Raw genomic sequence first — 23,352 nt, 5'->3', positions numbered from 1 at the left:
ATGTTCTTGCAGGTACATCTAGTGACGAGTTTGATTGCTCGTTAAGCGCTCGAAATCCACGGTGGAACGCCACAGGTTTGAGCTTTCCAAACCCTGCATCAATTCTATCTCGTTTTTGGACCATGTTTTTGTCCTTTCTGTATGTTATTTTTGATGCACTGCCGGCCATGTATTTTGGCTTGCCGGCCATTGATGTGCCCTGCGGGCCATCAATGAGCCCCTGCCGGCCACCAGTGTGTTAGTAGATATTTTTTGATATTTTGTGCCAGCTGTTTGCACAGGTTGAGCCATCTTCTTGCACATGTATGGCTAGATCTCTTTGAGGGGGGCTTTTGTATCTTCTATATATAGAAGCCTTCCTCTTGCATGTAGGAGGTTGGAAATTTTGAGGACAAAAAAGTTTTTCTCTCTCTCTCTGGAATCCTCTATCTCTTGATATTTTATGCCTTAAAGCCTAAATTCTCTACACTCTTGCATGTGAGCCCTTGATCAAACTTAATCACCATTGTGTTGAGGTTTCTTGAGGTCCTATTTGAGCTCTAGAAGAGGATATTGGCTTGGTTTGGCTTGCCTTTGTTGCCTAAATAGCATCTTGTCTTCAAGAGGTAAAACACTTGTATTTTTAGCCTAATTTAAATACTTGTTTAGCCATCTTTGCATGCTATTTTGGGGCTGGTTTTGACCTCTGGAATCTCTGTTTTTATGGTTTAAAATGGTGGTTTGAGGTTTGATTGGAGTTAGGGGTAGTCTACTCTTCTTGTAGCTTGTTTGCTAAGTTGTTGTGCCATCTTTCACAGATTTCTAAAACAACTTTTTACGATCTTTTAACCATTGAATTCCAAGGGATTTTCAGTGGTAAAAACTATGTTTTGAGGTCTAAAATAGGAGGGGGTAGCCTCATCTCCTTGTATCTTGTTTGTAAGTGTAAATAGCCTAACATGTGAGCATGTTTTTGTACCATTTTGTGACTTGATCTCAGCATGTTTTTGCTATTTTTTTTACTAGCTTTAGCTCTATTTTGAGCTAGTTTGGCCACTTGAGGCTTGCTTTGTATGCTTGTAGTACAATTGTGCTTAATAGTCTAGTGTTTGCTATGTATTGGCCTTTTATTCTAGCTATTGTTAGCTTACTTCAAGCATGTTTTAGGACTCTTTTTAAGCTATTTTAGGGCTGTTTTAGACTGTTTGTCCCTTTTGAGCTTTGTATTGCATGCCTATAGTGTAGTGCTCTTCACTAGTTTGGTATTTTTGGCTTTTGAACATATTGTGCATGAGTTGCTTGCATGTTGTAGCATCATTTTGCATATCATTTCAGCACTGAAATATCTGCAACCTCCCTCATTTCTTCACTTTTCCATTTTCTTTGAGGGTTGGTTAACCTTAAGGTTGTGTTTAAGCTTGAGATAGAGCTTGTGCTTAATGGTTTTAATAATCTTTTGTGGGTTTCTACTAACCAACGGCATGATCTCTCTCATGTCTTAAATCATCCTTTTGTTGACCCCTCTCTCATTAGAGGACACTCACCTTGGACAAACCGATTAAAGAATAGATCGGTAATTAAAATGTGTAAATAAAACATGACAAGTTAAACTTGAGCAAGTTAAGCATGTTGTGTTTGCATTGCATATGTTCAATTGGACGTTATATTGAACACAAGGTAGATTGGAGTATTTCATACTCAAAGTGATGAAATGAGCCAATCTCCTTTGTCTCCATTGCCTTTGATCATCCATGACAAGGTAGTGGTCTAGAGTCTTGTTTTTGTGCATTTATTGAAATTGTGCAACTTGGATCTTTGGCCATCATGCATTAAAAATGCTTGATTGGTGGTTTTGGATCCAAGAGTGCCACTCCTTTGATGTTTTGAGATGATAAGGAGGGGCACAGTACAAACATACCCTTGGAAAACCCTCTATTTTCCTCTGTTTGTGCTTTGTTGCAGTGTGCTGACTTAGAGCACTAGTGGCCAGCAGTGGCTCATTGGTGGCCGACAGTGCTTCATTCTTGGCCGGCAAGGCATACTTTTGGCCGGCAGTTGGCCGACAGCAAGCATTCATGGCCGGCAGGCCACTGGTGCAGTCTTCAGCATTGGTTTGGTAAGTTGAAGCAGAAGGTTCTGGAGTGTAGTCAACCCTGCAAACAGAGCCTTTCAAGAGTAAACCGGAAGGCTTTTCAGGATGAAAACCAAATGCATGCATCCTCAATTTCTTAAAGCAGAGCTAAGGCAGCGTAGTTCAGTGCTTAATTAGTGCACATTTGTATTGTAATTTAATTAACTAGTTGCTAATTAGTTAAGTGTTGTAATAATTAAGTAGCTTAGTTTAGCTATTTCTTTATTTTATTGTTGTAATTAATTAGCTTAGAATAGTTAATTAGTTGTTTTATAATAATTAGCGTAGCTTAGTGTAGCTTAGCTTATTCATTCGGACCCTCCTTCGAGAGGGTACAATGTTGTAATAAGTGTGCATGTGTGCGTGTGTGCATGTCTTCTAACGCCACATCTTTCTCCCTTTTATTTATCAGCTTTCGATGGTTAGATTAGGGACATTTTCAATTAGCATACCTTATGCTTGCATGTTTGCGTCTATTCATTTGTCTTGCATGCACCAAGGCTTGGCACATCATTCAAACTGCATCATATTTTAATACACTTATTTGAATACATGTTTAGCAACATGTTATCAAATTGTATCACATGCCATATTAGTAGCCGAGCCTATTAATTGCATTATTGCATGTGTTGCATTAGGCATCTTAACATAGTTAGGATCATGCATTCTTTCTAACTAGATTTTGTTTTGGCTTGAAGTACTCGGTAAGCTTTTACGCTTTAGCATACTTGCATGAGTGTAAATGTTGCCATGTTTCGCATGCTTGCCATGAGGCTATGTGCTTACTTGCTAAACTGCATGAATGTCTGTGGATGAAGGCTTTGTTGTTTGCATTGGAACAATTCAATGTATGTGAGTTTTAAGTCCACTTTGCGAAGTGGCAAATCATGTTTTAAGTCCATCATGTTTGATGGCAAATCCGCGTTTTAGCCCACTTGAGGGTGGCAACTTCAAACCATTTTCGAAAAAAAATATGAGTTGAATTGTTCCAAGTCTTGCCACTTAGTCTAAACTTGCTTCTGTGCGTCACGTAGTAAAGTTAGTTAATAACCGGATAAGAACACATGAGGTTTGTAAAACATCATATCATGATAGTAGAGGCCGATCTTTGATCGGGCGAGCGGGGGTGCTCATTTTAGGACCTTCCCCTCTCGTACCCAAGTTCCCGAGCCGAGACAACTTTGGTGATGATGGACACGTGGCTTTTGGCACGAGTCAGGGTTTCTTAAATTTCCCTAAAATAAAATATTTAGGTGGCGACTCTGTAATCTGGCAAAGTAGTACAGTTTTGGCATTATTTAATTCAAAATCTGATTTTTCAAAATGATTTTCCGGATTGGACTCTTTGGTGTTTATCAGTTTCACATTACACTTTGTGAGATTAGATTCAGAACCGTGACAAGAGTCCGAACTGTAAGACCAATTCGAGCTCTCCGAAAAGGGGGCGCAAAGAAAGTTGAGTTTACAGAGGTACTTTAAGCCTCTTTTACAATAATTTTCTGACAAAGAATAAATATAAAAGTGTAAGAACAAAGATTACACTTAGATCTAAAAGTGAAAGAGCAGAATACAATACACTCAAAATTTTGGAGCACATAGATTTTTTCTCTTCAAGTTCTGAATTTTTCTCCACACAAAACACTTTTATAACAAAAAATATACCAGTTGGAGAGACAGAAGCTCCTTCGAATCAAGTGGAAACAACACAATGCTCCATCATTATGGTGTTCTTTGAAGTCAAACGCAACATGAAAATTGTGCCAACTTGCACCTTTTTCTTTTTCTTTACGCGGGCAAATTCAAACATCTTCAAGGATTTGAAAAGAATAAATCTTCTCCTGCAATCACTACAATTACATTTTATATTCTATTATATATATATATATATATAATATAATAAATACACACCATGAATATATATATATTTTTAAAAGGAGTTCAAACGATATTTTATAAAGTGCTTGTAAATTTCCATGACAAGACATCTGGCTTATCTTATTTCAAAATATTATATTAATATGATGCAAATTCTACTACCATTGCTTTTTTTATATAATTTTAATATTATATACATGTAAGGTATTTCTCTTTGTCAAACTTCTGCAGACAAGTTGAATCAACATTTTGAATATAAAATTCAATTCACACTTTTGAATATAATATCACACATTTATTTATATACATATCAGATAAAAAAAACTATATATATATACCCCTTCTAAAAGTTTTGTAATTGTTGAAGAGATTATAAATACACTCAAATAACCAATAATCCCATGTGAGTATATCAAAAGGAAACAATTCATCAATATTACATTTGTCAAAATAATACAACCAATCAATCAATTTTGTCAAAATAATACAATTAATCAATTTTCAATTTATCAAAAAGTGAGTGGTGACCAGCCAACCAATCAATCAATTTTGTCAAAATAATACAACTAATCAATTTTAAATTTGCCAAAAAGTGAATAGTGACCACCCAAAATTTTCAAAATCGTGAATAGTAATATATTCAAAATATTTTCATTTAAATAATATTTATAACGAATATATCATACAACCTATATTTTAAATAGATAATATTTAGTGTCAAATAATATAAAATATGTATATTAAAAAATCCAAAATTTTCAAATAATAGTGTAGGCATCATCAAAATTAAACAACAAGATTAACAACTTACCTATCTATTTATAGGTTTCTTTTGACGGTGAGAGATGGAAGCAGTGACGCCAAAAATCACCGACTTACCGTCTCACGGGAAGCTTCACTTTAGCTTCCATTGTTGACCTTCAAAAGTTGAACTTAAGATGATGTTTCCTTATAGTAGCTTGTGGAGATTCTAGGATCCATCTTGAACCTTCAAGTACTCTTTAGAGAAGAGAAATCATTCTTTTATTTTTCTTCTTCTTTCTTAATAGAGAAGTTGAGACAATTCTTCACAATTGTGCATCTTTGTTTGTGAGTGCATTATTATTATTTATTTCTCATCAACTTGCCTCATATATGGGTCTTTGAGCATAACAATTGGTATCAGGGCATCGTTCTGCAAAACAGAGCTTCTGCATCTTTATTTCAGAACTCTACCAGATTTCAAAGTTGCTGAAATCAACTTTTGAATACACCATTGCATAGCTCTCGTTGAGTAGACCAATTTGAAAAAAAAAAAAATCACCTCAAATGGATGCCAGAAGTTCTTCTAATTGCCGGTCAAAGTTGTCCTAAAAAATCAACATCCGAGCTGAGAAAACAGACTGAGCTGAGCGAACCGAGCCAAGTCGAGCCTAGCTGAGCCAAAGAAGAATATTTTGTGACATCATTGTAAAATATTCTGTGACATCACTGTGGAATATCTTGTGACATCACTATGACATTAATGTTTTGTGGAATATTCTGTGCCTTATCAGCAAGGTACCACCATTAGTAATTTCTAAAATTTGCATTCTGGCCCCTGAGTGTTGGTGAAATTGTGTTTTGGTCCCTGAATTTGTTAAAAAATCACAATTTAGCCCTAGTTATTTCTAAATTTTTTGTTTTGGCCCTAAAAATTCCAAAATTTTCAATTTAGCCCCCAAAAATTTGAAAAATTTCAATTGACCCCTGAAAAGGGTGGAGGAATTCTAAGATTAGACATGGCTATTTAACAAAAAATTGGATATTATTTGGAAATGCAAATTTGAAGGGCCGACTGATAGAATTTGTACAGTGGTAACTATATCACTTTGTGAGACTTGTGATCATTATTTATTCTTGTTGATTTTATGCGTCTACTCCATATGGCTTCGTTTGTTTTGTTTCCGCTGAAGTATTGTGATCGTTGGTATTTATTGGAGATAGATCATTTGGTGTAAAGCGTTTGGAGGCTTTGAATAATCTTGAATCTCTTAATTTTTGAGGCTATTTGGAGATTTAGTTGACTCATTAGGACTACTGATGAATTTTGAAATTTTAGTTTGTTTTTGAAGCTTGCTTAATATTTCAAAATTTGGTTAAAGCTTGTTTGCATCAGAACTCCAACTTTGGTTAAACTCCTTTGTTTGGCTCTCGTCTTTGAATTGAGTTTTGTGAGAGCAAATTTTTACCGCTTTCTAGAATTGTTTAAGGGGAATTTGAAGCCTTTTTTGATTAGTCTCCTCAACATTTGGTACAAGCGGTTTGTTCACCATGGTTTTATTTGTAGTTGTCGATGACAACTTTGTTGGCACCTTTTGTCTTTGGAATTTGAATTTGTTGCAGAAAATTAGAAGAACTAGTTCGTTTTGTTCTGCAGTTTGGATTGTCTTGATATGTCTCGAGCTTTTGAGTCTACTGTTTCATTTTGATTTGTTTGAAGAACACTCATTTGTTTTGTTTGATGCAACATAATTTGTTTTGGGCATTAGAGTGTGTTCACTTTGAAACACATGCATGGTTGGTTGTTTTTCTGTTTAAGCTATCTTGCTAAGGTGGGGTTTTGTTCAAATTTATGTAAATTTTTTCCAAGGTAGAGAATTGTGAAGAATTTTCTCGCAAGAAGTTGAGACAATTCTTCACAATTTTCCACCTTGGCGAAAATTCTCCAATACATAAATGAGGTGTTCTAAGTGAGGTCATGTAAAACATTGATGAAGCAGACCTATGCCCCACCATCCTTCTCGGCCATGGCGACCCCTCTACATTCCCCTCCTTCCATACTACCCCCATTGCCGAGGACGCCGTCGTTGATGCCCTCCACTCTGCAAAATTCAATGGTTATGCCCTTAATGTCGATATTCTTCCACCTATAAGGTATACTTACTTATAGTCTATTTGAATTTTGCCAAAATAATAAGAGATAATAAGATCTATTTATTATATTTGATTTATAAGTTAGATCATAAATGATCAAAAATGGAGGAAAGCCATTACAATTCTATGCAATGGTAATACCAATGACGATATTGTAGAGGATCGACTCTATTTTTAAGCAACAATATTATTACTACCTTGTCATATATATATATATATATATGGACAGTGAAAAATAAGAAATAATTAGATTATAATATCAATATGTATCATCTTTGTATTAAAATTTAGTTTTTCAATTTTAGGTTTCACATTTCACTAAAATAGTGAAATTTGATGACAAGTAAAGTGATTAGTCATCTATTTTTTATAATATTATTGAAATTACCCATTAAAATATATTGTAAGAAAAGGAATCTCATTGGTCCCCTCTACTTTGTTTAACTCATTCAAGCATCATAGTGCAAAAACACAGTAATTCTTTTCACCTAGGCTAGAAATTACAATATTTTTATTGTTTTCTCAATCTACGATCTAAATGGATGGCTAGTGCTCAAATTTTTTCCCCATTATTTAACAGTTAGTGCTTAAAGATTTCTTCCTCGTTATTTAATGGTTCTTGCTCAAATTTCTTCCTCCTTATTTAACTTGTGTTTGGATTTATAGATTTCAAATTGAAGAATTTGGCACAAGGAGAATAAGCCAAATTGATAATTTTATGTATGGATTTTAAAACTGAATTTAAGAGCTTTGTCATTTGAAATAACAATGTAAAGATTGTTATGGATTTCAAAATTAAATTTGAGAGCTTTGTTATGATGAATTTAAAATAATAACAGATGAGTGCATTACTGATAATCTCAAGGGGTTGGCCTAGTGAGGCAATTTGGGACTTGGGGTGTGCTCCTTTCAGGTTACAGGTTCAATACTCACTAGCTTATCTCAAGGGGTTGGCGTAGTGGGCACAATTTGGGACTTGAGGTGTGCGCCCTTCAATTTACAGGTTCAATACTCACTAGCCCTAATAAGTTCCTTGGGACCAATCCAAACATGGCATGTGCACTGGTTTTAAATGGGACCCTGTAAGTGCACTGTGGGATTGGTTCCCCGTAATTAATTGAGGTGTGCATAACTAGTCTAGACAATCGGTTATCAAAAAAAAGAAAAAAAAAAGTACATTGTTGATCATTTGATAACATATATGTAGATTCTTTGTTGTGTCACAGACTGAGCCATTACCTGCCCCATACATTCTGAGCCATATATTTCACATTTTATTGATTGCAACCCTCGTTATGAAATTTTGTTTTCCTAGTAAAGTTGTTGAATTTATGTTTTTTTGCTCAAGATTGATTGAAGATTCCTGTTTTTGTTTAGTACTTTGAACATTTCACTATAAGATCTAAAGTATTGCACTGATTTGATTGCCTTTTTTCATTTTAAGTTGGTTGGAAAACAGTACTTAGAAAATATAAAATTTACTCATCCTATAAAAGAGAAAGAAAATGATAATAATTGTTCTTAATTCATTAAAAATGTAGTTCATCCAATCAATTTCATTCTTACACCATCATTTTTAAATAGGGCCATAGCAGAGCACCTCTCAGAGGATCTTCCATACAAGTTATCGTCAAACGATATTTATCTAACAATTAGATGCACATAAGCAATCGAAGTTATCTTAACGGTTCTTGCTCGGCCTAATGCCAAGATTCTACTTTCGAGACTAGGCTGCCCATTCTATGAAGCCCGCTCTGCATATAAAAGTCTATAAGTCAGCCACTTTGATCCTCTTCTAGAGAAAGGTTGGGAGGTAGATCTTGATGCAATTGAAGCTCTCGCATATGAGAATATTGTTGCTATGCTTATTGTTAACCCTGGAAATCATTGTGGGAATGTTTTTACATACCGACATTTAAAGAAGGTGCATGTTTTAGTTTTGTGGAGTTAATGTGTACTATGGTAATATCATGGTTTTGGTTATCATGTGGTGCCTAATTGTCTGATATTGTAGGTTACTGAGACTGCGAGAAAGCTTGGGATATATATTAGTGATTTCTGATGTAGTTTGTGATCATCTTACTTTTGGGATTAATCTATTTGTGCCTATGGGAGTCTTTGGATCAATTGCACCGGTTATTACTGTTGGCTTTATATCAAAGAGGTGGATTGTTCCCAATTGGCGACTTGGTTGACTTGTCACAAATGATCCTAATGGCATTCTTGAAAAATATGGGGTTCTCTCTCTCCCCCCTCTCTATCTTTATCTCTCTAGTATTTGCAGGTGGACCTTATTTGGTTTTCTGGTTGACCGAGTGCAGATCTTTTTCTTCTGGTTTCGATTCTCCGCTTTGGCGAAAATTCTCCAATACATAAATTTGAACAAAACCCCACCTTAGTGAGATACCATAAGCAGATAAACAACCAACCATGCGTGTGTTTCAAAGTGAACGCACTCTAATGCCCAAATCAAATTTTGCTGCACTAAACAAAATAAACGAGTGCTTTTCAAACAAATTAAAATGAAACAGTAGACTCAAAAGCTTGAGACATCTCAAGCCAATCTAAACTGTAGAACAAAACGAAGTAGTTCTTCTAATTTTTTGCAACAAATCCAAATTGCAAAGACAAAAGGCACCAACAAAGTTGTCATTGACAACTACAAATAAAACCATGATGAACAAATCGCTTGTACCAAATGTTGAGGAGATTAATCAAAAGAGGCTTCAAATTCTTTTCCTAAACAACTTCAAAAAGCGGTACAAATTTGTTCTCACAAAACTCAATTCAACGACAAGAGAGTCAAACAAAGGAGTTTAACCAAAGTTGACATGCTGAAGCAAACAAGCTTTAACCAAAATTTGAAATATTCAGCAAGCTTCAAAAACAAACCAAAATTTCAAATTCATCAGCAGTCCTAATGAGTCAACTGAATCTCCAAATAGCCTCCAAAATTAAGAGATTTAGGATTTTTTGAAGCCTCCAAAGGTTTTACACCAAATGATCTATCTCCAATAAATATCAACGATCACAATACTTCAGCAGAAGCAAAACAAATGAAGCCATATGGAGTTGACGCATAAAATCAACAAGAATAAATAACGATCACAAGTCTCACAATGTGATACAGTTACCATTGTATAAATTCTATCGGTCGGCCCTTCAAATTTGCTCTTCCAAATAATATCCAATTTTTTGTTAGATAGTGTAGACACCCCATTTTTGACCGCCCTTATGACTTGGACGTCACCACTGGCACACCCAATGATGAATGTGTATATGCTTGCTAAGTGCTCGAAGTCCCTAGCAGAGTGCCATAGCTTTGAGCCTTCAAACCCTATACACCTCTTGCCTTGTTTTGGACCATAACCATAGTTCTTCAAGCCTGAAAAACCTTGGGACCTGTTGGCCACTGCTATTGGCTGCCGGCCACTGATCTTGCCTATCGGCCACAAGTGTGTTTTGACAGATATTTTTGCCAACTGTGCAAGCTGTTGTCACAGATGCATGCACTTGCTTACACATGTATGTATTGATATTTCTAAGGGAGTTTGATGTTTGTCTATATATAGAGGACCTCCCCTCTTGCTTTCAAGGTTAGAAAATTTTGGAGCAAAATATTTTCTCTCCCTCTACAATTCTCTCTCTCTCTCTCTCTCTCTCTCTCTTGCAAATTTCTTGAGCCATTGCCTATGCACTCTAAACCAAACCTTTCCATCTTTGAGTTGTGGTACTTTTGAGCCTACTTTGAGTTCTTGAGGGTGTGTATGTGTTGAATTGTTGCTTAGAAGTGTTCTCCTCTTCAAGAGGTATAAGGCTTGGCTTGTCTTATTTGCTTATTTTTCCTACTATTTTTGAGCTATTTTTGGACTGTATAAACTTTGTAATTTTAGACTGAAACTTGTGGTTTAAGGCCTTAAAGGGTGGAGGGGTGGTTCATCTTTTTTTCCATCTTGCTTCTCTAGCCTTTACCCTTGTGTTTCCCACATTTATACAATCTTTTTTTGAGCTTTTAAATACTGAATTTTAAAGCTTTTTCAATGGCTAAAATGTTGTTTTGAAGTCCAAAATTGGAGAGGTTAGCCTCCCCTCCTTGTATCCTGCTTACTAGCTTACATAGCTCCATGTTTTAGCTTATTGTTCTAACTATTTTTGTCTTAATTCCAGCATGCTTTAGGACTGATTTAGCACTGTTCTAGGACTATTTTTAGTTGTTCATTTCATTTGAGCTTTGTATTACATGCTTATAGTGTAATAGTCCTCTTAGGTTGGGGATTTAGGCTTTAGCAACCTACCTATTTGAGTTGATAACATTTGTTTATGGCTTTCCATACTTGTTTTCACCTTTAATTACCTCTACAATCTCCCTCCTTTCTTGGCTTTTGCATTGCTTTGAAAGTTGGTTCAAACTAGTTGCTTATTTAAAGCATGAGATTGAGGTCTTATGCTTAATGGTTTAATTCCTTTGGGGGTTCATTACCAACGACATGACACTTCTCTCATGTCTAAAACAACTCTTGGTTTGATGCTTCTTTCCATTAGAAGACTTAAAGCTCACCTTTGGACTTAATTTACTAAGGAATGGTTGGTAATTAAAATGGAGTAATAAAATGAGGACGAAAAATGATGCAAGATAATAACTTGGCTAGGGTTCAATCGGATGTTAATTGAACCCTTGAGTCTTGAATCATTTCATACTTGTTAGTGATGTAAATGGTTCAAGAGTCAATCTCAACCACTTCCCTTGATCAATCCATGATAGGGAGGAGGTTTGAGAGTTTTTATTTTGTTGCATTTATTGAACTTGTACACTTTGGTTCATAGGCTATCATTCAATGAATTGCATCGATTGATGGTTTGTGAACCAAATTTACTACTTCTTTGAGCTGTTTGATGATAAGGAGGGGTAAATTGTACAAACAACCATTGAGAATATCTTGGTTGTGCTCTGTTTGCTCTCTGTTGCAGCATGAGGAACTAGGATTTTGTGGCCGACAGGCTACCATTTTTGGAGGGCAAGCCATCATTTGTGGCTGGCAGGGCACCACTTATGGCTTGCCGGCCATTTTTGACAAATTGAGCAGTGCCCTTTTGAAACAGAACAAAGTTGGTTTTGAGGTGGAAAACAGTGCAAGTGTTCTAACTATGCAACAGAGGCTTCCTGGCAGCAGAACAGTGGCCTTTTCGGGTGGAAATCTGCGCATGCATGAGCATCCCTCGCTTTCCGGGGCTAATTAGTTAATTTAGTTACATTATTTCATGCTGTATTCATGTTGTAATTAATTTGTTAGCTAATTAGAATTTTGTAATTAAGTAATTAGTGTAATTAATTAGTTAGTTCCAATTTGTAATAATTAGCTAGAATAGTTAATTAGTTGTGTTGTTGTAATAGATAGTTAGTTCGTTTTGTAATTTGTAGTAATTAACTTAGTTAGTTAGTTTATTTGGACCCTCTTGTGTGAGGGTGCAAACTTATAATAATGTGTATGTTTTCCAATCCCATGTCTTTCTCTCTTTTATTTACTAGCTTATGTTGGTTAGTTTAGGGCATCATGTTTTGTTTAGCATCTCTGCCTTGCATCCACTTGTCTTGCATGCATCGAGACTCGGCACATCATTCTAACTTGCATTGTTAGTTAATACTTCTTTGAATACGTGCTTAGACCGCGTGCTATCAAATTGATTCATATACCATATTAGTAGCCGAGCCTAGTAATTGCATATCGCATGCGTTGCATTAGTTGTAACAACCCAGATTTTTAATTATTCTGTAGAATTTATACTAATATAATTTAATCACAGTTAGGAAAATATATAATTTATTATATATTATTATGTGTAATTTTGTAAAACAATATAATTATTAAAAGTTTAGGGGTCAAAATATAAATAATTAATTAATTTACTGTTAGTATATAATAAAGTGTAATTTAATTAGGAATTAAATTATTTATATAATTATATTAAAAACTTGGGTCAAAATACAATTATCTTAAGTATTTATATAACATAAATATAAATCTATATGATTATGAATCAAATCTTGGGGAAAGATATGCGTTGGCCACGCATTAGCCAACCAATGGCCTTACCTTCTTATAAATAGGGAGGCGATTCAGCTGGGCGAAGGAAAAGAAGGAAGAAATGAGGAAGAAAGGGAGAGAAAGAGAGAAAGAAGAGGGAAAGAAAATAATGGAAGTTGAGAAGGTTTTTGGTAGTTGAAAGAAAAAGTGAAGTATTAAAGTTAAGGTGAGTTATATTATACCTTGAGTCACCATAATATATTTTACGTATGTTTTGACTTACCATATTTATTTTATACAAGTTATATTTTATAAATTATTATAAACTATATTATTATTTCAGTTACGTGGTTTAATTTCTGCACCCTATTTGTTTAAAATGAAACCCATGGATATGTTTGTTTATATTTTAAAGAATATTTTACTATAACCTTATAAACAATTATGTTTTGTAAGTACCACCACGGGAGTCCCACGCCTTGGGGGACTTAAATAACCATTGGCCTCTGTTTGACCACTTTGTGGCCCTCTGTCTATCATGGATCCATTGACCTTTGTTCTGTGCGGAGCAAAGTGCTGTACGGAGCTAAGTGCTATACTGTTGTGGGAGCCACCTCTAGAATTCGTACGAGCCACCTTTTGAATCTTGACCTCTGTTTTGATTGTCACTTCTGTGTGCTCTGTTCTGTTCTGTTCTGTACCGTGGTTATGGTTATTTATTTACATAATTTCTATATTTCAGTTTCTGCCACTTAAATGATTTGTTTACCAACGATTTATTTACCAAATTGGGTTATGTAAATGTTTTGGCCTAATTAACTATCCATGGTTATTTCGTGTCCCTTATACTTTTTATATAATATTTCTCACTCTGCCATGTGCTTATAAATGTTTATCAATTTTCAAGAAATAATGCAATTCAGAAATAGCTTTTGGAAATTCTTAGATGCGGGATTGCAGATTAGACACACACAATATTTTTATGATATGTTTATATGTAAATATCGGCCTTTGGCCAATACATTTTATAATAAAAATAGAAGTTCCAATGATTATTTTGGTACCCTCATTTAAATATTACTTCCGTTCGTGTTTATTTATTTGTTCAAGAATTGACCGTGGGTAACTTCAGTTACTGGCCATTACAATGCTTAACCTTTGGGTACGGGAAGCGAGTCGTGACATTAGTCACATTGCATAATTAGGATAACGCATTATTCTAACTTTGTCATTTTTTTTTGGCTTGGAGTACTAGGTGAACTCTTTTGTTCTTTAGCATATTGCACGAACATGATTGTTGCCATGTCTAGCATGCTTGCCATAAGGCTAAATGCTTAGATGATAAACTGTTTGAATGCCTGTGGATGAAGGCTAGTTGCTTGAATTGAAAAAATTTGAATAATGTACATTTGAGCCCACTTTTTCAAGTGGCACATTCACAAACTCTTTTAAAAAAATAAACATGAAATCAAGTGTTTCAATTTTTGCAAGTTAGTCTATACTTGTGTGTGTATGCATCGCATAATAATGCTAGCCTAATAATCGGAACAAGAGCATATAATGTAAATAAGATTCACATCATGATTAGTAGAGGCCGATCTTTGATCGGACGAGCGGGGGTGCTCAATTCATGACCTTCTCCTCTTGTACCTAAGTTCCCGAGCAGAGACAACCTTGGTGATGACAGACACGTGACCTTTGGCACGAGTCATGGGTTTTCTAAATTTCTCAAAAATATTTAGGTGGCGACTCTGTATCTGGCAAAGTAGTCCATTTTTGGCAATTTGATTCAAAATTGATTTTTCAAAAGATTTGCCGGATTTGAACTCTTTGGTGTTTATCTATTTTACATTGCATTTGTGAGATCAGATTCAGAACCGCGCGAGTCCGATACTGTAGGGCTTATTCGTCTTCCAAAAGAGGGGCACGAAAAGTTGAGCTACAGATAGGCATGTCTAATCTTAGAATTCCTCTACCCTTTTCAGCGATCAAATTAAAAATTTTCAAATTTTCGGCGGCAAAATTGAAAATTCTAGAATTTTCAGGGCCAAAACAAAAAATTTAGAAATAACTGGGGCTAAATTGTATTTTTAACAAATGTAGGGGCTAGAGCACAAATTCACCAACTTTTCCATTAAGAAAGAAAAAGAAAAATAGAAGAATGATTTCTCTTTTCTGAAGAGGACTTAAAAGGTTCAAGATGGATCCTAGAATCTCCAGAAGCTACTATAAGAAAACATCATCTTGAGTTCAACTTTTGCAAGTTAACAATGGAAGCTACAGTGAAGTTTCCCTTGAGATGGTGAGTCGGTGATTTTTGGCATCACCGTTTCCGTCTTTCACCCTCAGAAAAAACGTATAAATAGATAGGTAAATTATTGTATTTGGTATGACAAACATTAAATTGTAAAGAGTAGTAAAGAATTGAGTGATTGCTAATTTTCTCTAAATCTAGTGAAATCGAGCTGTCTTTGTAGAGTAGGCATTTGTCCAATCACGTAAATCTCTTGAATTTGTCTTGTGTATTCATATTTGAGGCCCTCTAATACAACACATTAACCATATATTAATATGAACATTGTGTTTCTTGGAGGACAAGAAAGTGTGACAAAAGGAGGGAAATCAGAAGGGAAAACGAATTTTGGTTTTGCATAAGACATTTACTACAAACATGCCAAAAAACAAATTAAAAAGGAAAGCCAGACCATGGAAATTGAGAAATTCAAGCATAAATAAATACAACGAAACTTCCTCTATAGTCAGTGAGCTGTTGTAATTGACATTCAAATATATCAAAGGTCAACATCATAACTTACCCGAAATTGATGTCCCGAGCTTTTATTTTTGCCCTTCAAATTTTTACACTCAGGCCTCATTTGAAGACTAGTCGGTTTAGTCAAAAAATTATTAAAAAAGTTAAAAAATCAATAATTCATATCAAAAAGTTAAAGATTCTTTTTCTTTCTACTTTTTGCACATCTTTTCGTAAAAAATTAAAAAATCATCCCAAATATACTAGTTTTTTTTAGTTCATATTTTAATCAAATAGCCAAAAAGCTACTAAATTAGCTTGTTCCCAAACGAGACCTCAGCCTTCGTTTAGCATGTCAGGTTTTTTGAATTTTTAACTATTTTAACTATAAAAAAATAAAATAGATTTTTTAATTTAATAAAACAAATCATCACATTTAAATCATAATTATTTCATTTTTTCTCTTACAAAAATTAAAAAAATCAAAAAATCTATCCTAAACGAGACTTTTTAGTCTTAAGTTAAAATAATTAAAAAGTCAAAAAAATTAAAAAACTTTATATTTTTAGTTGATATATTTAAAATTTTCACAAACTTGATTCATAAACTTTTTTGTTTGGTTTATGATTTTTTTTTAATATTAAAGTTAAAAAAAGTTAAATTTTGACTTCAGCTTTTTTAGTTGACAATTAAAAAATTTAACTTTTACCAACATTCATCTATTTTTGATAACTACTAAATAAACCCGACATTTTTTTTTTTAAGGTCTTGTTTGAGAATAATTTTTTTAATTAAAATAGTCAACAAAGACATAAAGAAAAAAGAAGTTTAAATAGTTAATAAGATAAAATATTACATTCTACACATTAATCAATTATTTTTTCTCTCATAACCATCTATTCAATTACAAAAAAATTCACCAATCATCCAAAACATAACTTTTTCATCTCATTAAATAGCCAAAAAGTCAACTAAAATAATCAAATTTTCCTTAAATGTTTTATCTTAAATGTGTGAATTAAGATATAATAGTGACCCATGATATGGTACACATATTATTGTTAACTGAAATTACAAATTTATCTTTAAAATTTTGCCCCAATTTTACTTTAGTTCTCTCCTTCTAATCAAAACAATTAAATCTTAAGATTTCAATTTTTGTTTCAATAAAACCCTCTGGTTACTCACCATTAAAATATGGATGAAAATATTTACATGAGCACATTTTTTAGGGAAAAAAAAAATATAAATTATACTTTTTACTATCTAATTTTTATTTAAATTTTACCATGGTCCTTTGTATTCATTTCAAAACATTTTTTTTTCTCTTTTTGGTAAGTAACACTTTTCAAATGTTACCTGTTAATTATTGAAATAGTATTACTGTGTGAGTGATTTTCTGACCACACTGTCCGCTTAGTAATCAGCTGGAGAGCACTGGCAGAATAGATGGCACCTGGCTGACCTGCAATAGAAAGAGAAGATTCCGGCGGTGGTTTCGACCACCCGGGGGCACTCCGACGATCAAGTCAGTATGTCTCTCAAAGATAAATCAAGTGCTAAACTCAATGCTTAAAGCATAAAATTGCGTACCTTACACCCACGGGGGTGCCTCTCTTTTATAGTTACCTCAATCCTAATCCCAATAGAAGCTTGACTTCTATGGATTCCTGTTTAGTACTTACTTTGGACTCCTTCATAGATAAAGATAAACTCCCTAAGAGTTTTATCCTTATCTTGGCTAAGTCTCCTCTGTATTCTAGGACTCTTGTCCCTTATCTCTTATCCGCTTATCTCGGATTCCGATATCTTCGGAGATAACCTCGGCTTGACTGAGATCACCTTGGCGTCATGACCCTGACACGTGGTATCTCGGCTGACATGTCGGCGTTACCTTGCTACGTGTCGGTACTCAAAAATATATCCCCACAACTGCCCCCTAGGTTCTATTACCTCGGCATTCTGAGGTGATGGAACCTATATCATTTCGTTTTTCCAGTACGTCAGTTTTCAGTATTTCAGCCAAGATCATTATTTTGGCCGATATGTCTTTGCTGAAGAACAAGAACTTCAAGAACCCTTTCACGCGTATGAGCTGTCATACACCATAATTCAACCATTTTTAGCCACGCGTTTCTTTCTTACTGGTTCGTACTTGTGACGCGCCCGTTGGTCGTCTCTCTCTCTCGTGCGCCGTGTGACGCATACGTTCTTCCAGGTGTATTGATTACTTTTTGCCGTCGTTTTCATTTTTAACAAAACACCTCTTCGATTTTTCCCTTTCACTTTATTCTTGTTTCTGAAAAACTTTTTCTCTCTCTAACTTTCTCTTCTCGAGTCCGCCATTGTTCAAGCTTCCTTGTTCTGAAACTTATTCCGCTCACCACTTCCGGCGTGTTTTGCACCATTTCGTTGCCTCCACGACCGTCGTCTGACTTCGGCGATCTTTACACCGGCTTCATATTTTCTGGTAAGCAACTGTTTTCTTCTTATTCCAGTTCTTGATCTTTTCTGGAATTTCTTGTTATTACTGCCTTGCTCAAACATTTAATTTGTGAATCATACATCTGAATGCGTTGATTTTATTTTTTGCTTATGCCTTAAATACATGTACTGTTCATAGTTTTCTTGCACGTCTTGCCACTGTTCTTGGCCTTCAACCCTTTTTATTCTTCATGTTTTTGATAGTCCATCTCTGTTCTTGATTCTGAAACTTTGCCTTTGTTTTCTGTTTTTTGTGTCTTTTCCAGATCTGTGCCTTTAATCTTCATCTCCATAGTTTTAAGTTTGAGATTTGTCTGTAGAACCCACATTTTAGGAAAAACTGAAATATCCTTTACAAATTTCTGCACCAGTTCAAACCTAGGTTTTTTGCCGAGGTCCCAATAACCCTTTTTGAAATATCTTCTTTCTGAAATCCAATACCTTTAGTTATCCCGATATCATGGGTATGTGGGAACATCGGGTAGACACCCCCTCCAAGCTAGAACTTTTTAGGCAAGAGTTTGAAATCCCAGCCAATGTCAATCTGAGGTTGGCTGGGGATGATGACTCCATCATGCCTACTGATCACTCCATGCCCTTCCCTGTAGTTGCCTTTATTGAGTGTGGACTTCGGTTTCCACTTGACCCTTTTTTCGTCAAATTCTTCACTTTTATAAGTTGAACCTAATGCAACTCGCCATCAATTCTTACCGAGTTATTACTGGTACCACAGCTTTAGTTAAATAAGAGAATGCCAGGATTACACTTGCCAATTTCCAATACTGTTATACTATGTGTCGTCTTAGAAAAGACACAGATTATGTCTATTACCTTAAGCCGAGATCCACCGAATATAAAATCGTAGCCGACCATCCAGACTCCAACAAGGGAGCTGGAGATGATTACTTCATTGTCTCGGGCAATTGGGAGTTTCAGCCAAGCGACGACCTCCATCTTTATCTCTTAAGCCGAACTGTTTTGGGAGAAGGAGCTGGTAAGGGCCACCCTTCATTAAGTTTCTTTTTATCTTCCTGCATAAAGTTTTCAATATTCTTGTTCTAATGTCTGTGCTGTTTTTATCTTTGCAGTTCTTCCTCAGCCTCCAAAGAATTTTCGCCAATCCTTCTATCCAAGCAAGGATTTGAAAAAACTTTTGAACTTGCCAATTCACAAACGAAAGGCGCCTCTGCTCCTCAACTTTATCCCAACCTATAAATCAACTCTGCCTGACGTCCCTAAGAGGAAGAAGAAAAGCCTTTCTCCACCATCTGCCACAACGCCACAGACCATATCCACATCTCGGGCAGACCAGGGGTTAACCTCTGATCCAGCCGAGCAACCGTTAACTTCAGCTCCATACTTGGTTCCAATATCACAACGCCGCCGCCGACGCCGAACAGTCTCTACTGGCGAGATGGGTCGCCCAAAACTAGTTGCAAAAGATCTTCTGGCCAGCATTCCATCATCTGTTGACGATCAACCAGCACAAACCCAACCTCCACCGAAGCTGAAAAGAATAAAGAAGGCTCAACCAAAGGCTAAGGTAGCTCAAGTTGAATCTAAAGACACCTTGCCTATCTCAAAGTTGGCTAAGAGTGATAAATCTCAACCTTCCGCTGGGAAAAGGCATTCTGAGTCTCAACTACCAGAATCCCAAAAACCAAAAAAGTCGAGGTCTTCTTCTGCAACAACTTCGGGATCAAAAAAGCCTGATGCCCCATGGGCCCCTACAATTACTCTGGAAGACAAGCCTGTCATGGCAAGTGATAGTGCCGATGATATCAACGTCGGCGTTGCACTCAGTACCGCTCTACTTTTTCGAGGCGATTTGGAGCGAAACACCTAGTACAGTGAGTATGAGAACTACGCTCTAATGCTTCAGCACTCCGTTCAGGTAAATGTCTTCTATTTGGTAATTTTTCTTCTTTCCTTCCCTTTATTTCATACTTTGAATATTCTTTAATACCTCTGTTTTCTTTCAGGCCATCCAACATGCCCACTCTTTCTCAATGCAGTCTTTTGAGAATCGGGAGAGGCTTGTCGAGATGAATAGGGAGTTCTCTTCCCTCCAAAAGACCAACAAAGGTCTTCAATCAAAGATGAAAAAATTGGAGGACCAAGCCGAGGCTGCAATCAAAGCTCAGACCAATGCCGAAGAGAAGGCTGAGGCTACTGAGGCTATCAGGAAAGTGGTTGAGTCTCAGAAGAGAGAAGCCGAGGAAAAAATGGTCCAAGCCAAAAAGGAGCTTCAGGAGGCACTGGCCACAAAAGAAGCCGAAATAAAAGATGCCTACGAATAACAAGTAAAGGAGGCATGCAACAAGGGTTTCACCCTTGGTTGGATGTCCCTTCTAAAGAAACTCAATGTCCCAGAGGACTCACCATTGAGGAAAGCTGATGCCATTCCTCTTCCATTCCCTCCAGCTCAACCTCCAAGTCAAGACGTCGGCGAATCTAAGTCTGAGGATGGTGATGAGGATGAGGATGAGGCCTTGGTGAGAAAATCCAAAGATGCTGATAGGGCTAAGTCCCCTCTTCAGAATGAGCAAGTCCTAGACTTGACTCAGGATGAAGAAGGCGATGAGGTTCCCAAAGATGCTGCTTATGAGAAGGAATCAGCCAATGCCACCCTTGCTGATAAGAGCCTTGATAACACTCTTGCAGAAATTGACGCCGAGCTCGCGGTGGTTAAGGCTGCTGAGATGTTTTCTCAACAATCATCTGATCTTTAAATTCAACCAACTGGTGGAGAGGAGTCTTAGCTTCATGTTTTTCTTTTGCTTACTTGTATTTTGTTTCTTCTTTATCTTTTGGAACAATGTAAGCTTTTTGTATACTCGATGTGCCTTTTTCTCGGTGAATGCTAATACAACTTTTCTTTTCTAAGTGCTTGCACTCTTGTCTTCTCTTCATTGCTTCTGCATGATTCTATACTTAGAATATTCTGCATGTCTTTCACATACTTTTCCTTCTTTGTACAATCTTCTCGGGGTGACACACCTCGGATAGACAAACTTCTTAGTTTTAATCTTAACTTGTAAACTTTTAACAAGTGTTGAACATCATACTAGTTTAACTCAACTTTGTAAATTGTCCACAAATTTCAACAAGTGTTAAACAATGACTTCGGTGTAACTTAACTTGTAAATTGTCCACAAATTTCAACAAGTGTTAAATAATGATCTCGGCTTAACCTCAACTTGTAAATTGTCCATAAATTTCAACAAGTGTTAAGCAATAATTTCGGTTTAACTTAACTTGTAAATTGTCCACAAATTTCAACAAGTGTTAAACAATGATTTCGGCTTAACTTCAACTTGTAAATTGTCCACAAATTTCAACAAGTGTTAAGCAATAATTTCGGTTTAACTTAACTTGTAAATTGTCCACAAATTTCAACAAGTGTTAAACAATGATTTCGACTTAACTTCGACTTGTAAATTGTCCACAAATTTCAACAAGTGTTAAGCAATAATTTCGGTTTAACTTAACTTGTAAATTGTCCACAAATTTCAACAAGTGTTAAACAATGACTTCGGCTTAACTTCAACTTGTAAATTGTCCACAAATTTCAACAAGTGTTAAGCAATAATTTCGGTTTAACTTAACTTGTAAATTGTCCACAAATTTCAACAAGTGTTAAACAATGATTTCGGCTTAACTTTAACTTGTAAATTGTCCACAAATTTCAACAAGTGTGAAACAATAATTTCGGTTTAACTTAACTTGTAAATTGTCCACCAATTTCAACAAGTGTTAAATATATTCTTCTTCTCTCCACCCCCTAATGTGAATCTGAGTTCCACTTGGGTTCTCATTATGCATGTATTCTAGAGACAATGTCAAGTATCTTGAAAAAAGAATTGAATCTTTATTTATTTACTTCGGCAAATGGCAAAGGAACAAAGAAATTCTAATGATAGAAAAATTTTAAATTACAAGTGTTCCAAGGTCTTGGCAACTCTTTGCCCTCATTATCTTCAAGCCGATATGCCCCATTGCCCAGTACCGAGATGACTCTGTAGGGTCCTTCCCAGTTTGGGCCAAGCTTGTCCTCTCTGGGATCTTTCTTATTGTCGACGACTTTCCTTAGGACTAGGTCGCCGACTTGAAACTCTCTTGAATTGACTTTCTTGTTATAAGCTTTTGCAAGTTACTGCTGGTATGCTGCAAGCTGGATTGCAGCTTTCTCTCTTCTTTCTTCTAAAAGATCCAGATCTCGGGCTAAGAGTACATCATTAGTCCCGTTTTCTACTCCCTGGGTTCTGATTCCTGGGATGCCGATTTCCAGCGGGATGACTGCTTCTGTGCCATAAGCCATGGCGAAGGGGGATTCTCCTGTTGATCTTCTTGGCGTAGTCCGATATGCCCAGAGTACATTGGGCAATTTGTTTACCCACTTGCCTTTGGCTGCCTGCTGCCTCTTCTTTATTCCATCCAAAATTACTTTGTTGGATGCTTCTGCTTGTCCATTGCTTTGTGGAAAGCTTGGGGTTGAAAAGTAGTTCTTGATCTTGAACTTTGCACAGAAGTTCTTGATTAGTTTGCTGTCAAATTGAGTTCCATTGTCTGCAACAATGGCTCTCGGAATTACAAATCTGGTGATGATATTTCTCCATATGAAGTTCTTGACATCCACATCTCGGATCTTGGCAAGAGGTTCTGCTTCTATCCATTTTGTGAAGTAATCTGTTGCTACCAGCAAGTACTTTCTTTGTCCAGTTGCTTGGGGTAATTGCCCAACGAGATCCATGCCCCATTGGACAAATGGCCAAGGACTGGATACAGGGTTTAGGTCAGCAGCTGGCTGGTGTATCAAGGGTGCAAACCTTTGGCATTGTTCACACTTCTTCACGTAGGCTTCTGCATCTTTTTGCATGTAAGGCCACTAATACCCCTGGGTAATGGCCCTGTGAGCTAGTGATCTGCCCCGAGCGTGGCTTCCACAAATTCCTTTGTGGATTTCATATAGAAAATCTTCAACCTACAAAGGGTGTACACACCTTAAAAGGGATCCAGTGAAGGACCTTCTGTAGAGATGTCCTTCTGCTGTCAGATTGAATCTTGCCGACTTCAATATGATTTTATGTGCCTCCTTGCAGTCATCTGGTAGCTTTTCTTCTTTTAGAAATGTAACAATTGCATCCATCCAGCTTGGTCCCATGTCTATGCACATTGCTTCATGCACTGTGGTTACTGGTTCAATGCTTGGG

General features: G+C 36.1%; 1 pseudogene; it reads left to right on the top strand.

The window, feature by feature from the left end:
• The first annotated feature begins 6,710 nt into the window (after positions 1-6,710).
• Positions 6,711-19,985, top strand: LOC114262246 (nicotianamine aminotransferase 1-like; annotated as a pseudogene).
• Positions 19,986-23,352: the final 3,367 nt, after the last annotated feature.

The sequence above is a fragment of the Camellia sinensis genome, chromosome 8, assembly GCF_055761805.1.
Source record: "Camellia sinensis isolate YWXY chromosome 8, ASM5576180v1, whole genome shotgun sequence".
In the NCBI taxonomy this organism is placed as follows: domain Eukaryota; kingdom Viridiplantae; phylum Streptophyta; class Magnoliopsida; order Ericales; family Theaceae; genus Camellia; species Camellia sinensis.
Note: the sequence above shows the minus strand (reverse complement) of the source record. Positions and strands in the feature narration are given on the sequence as shown.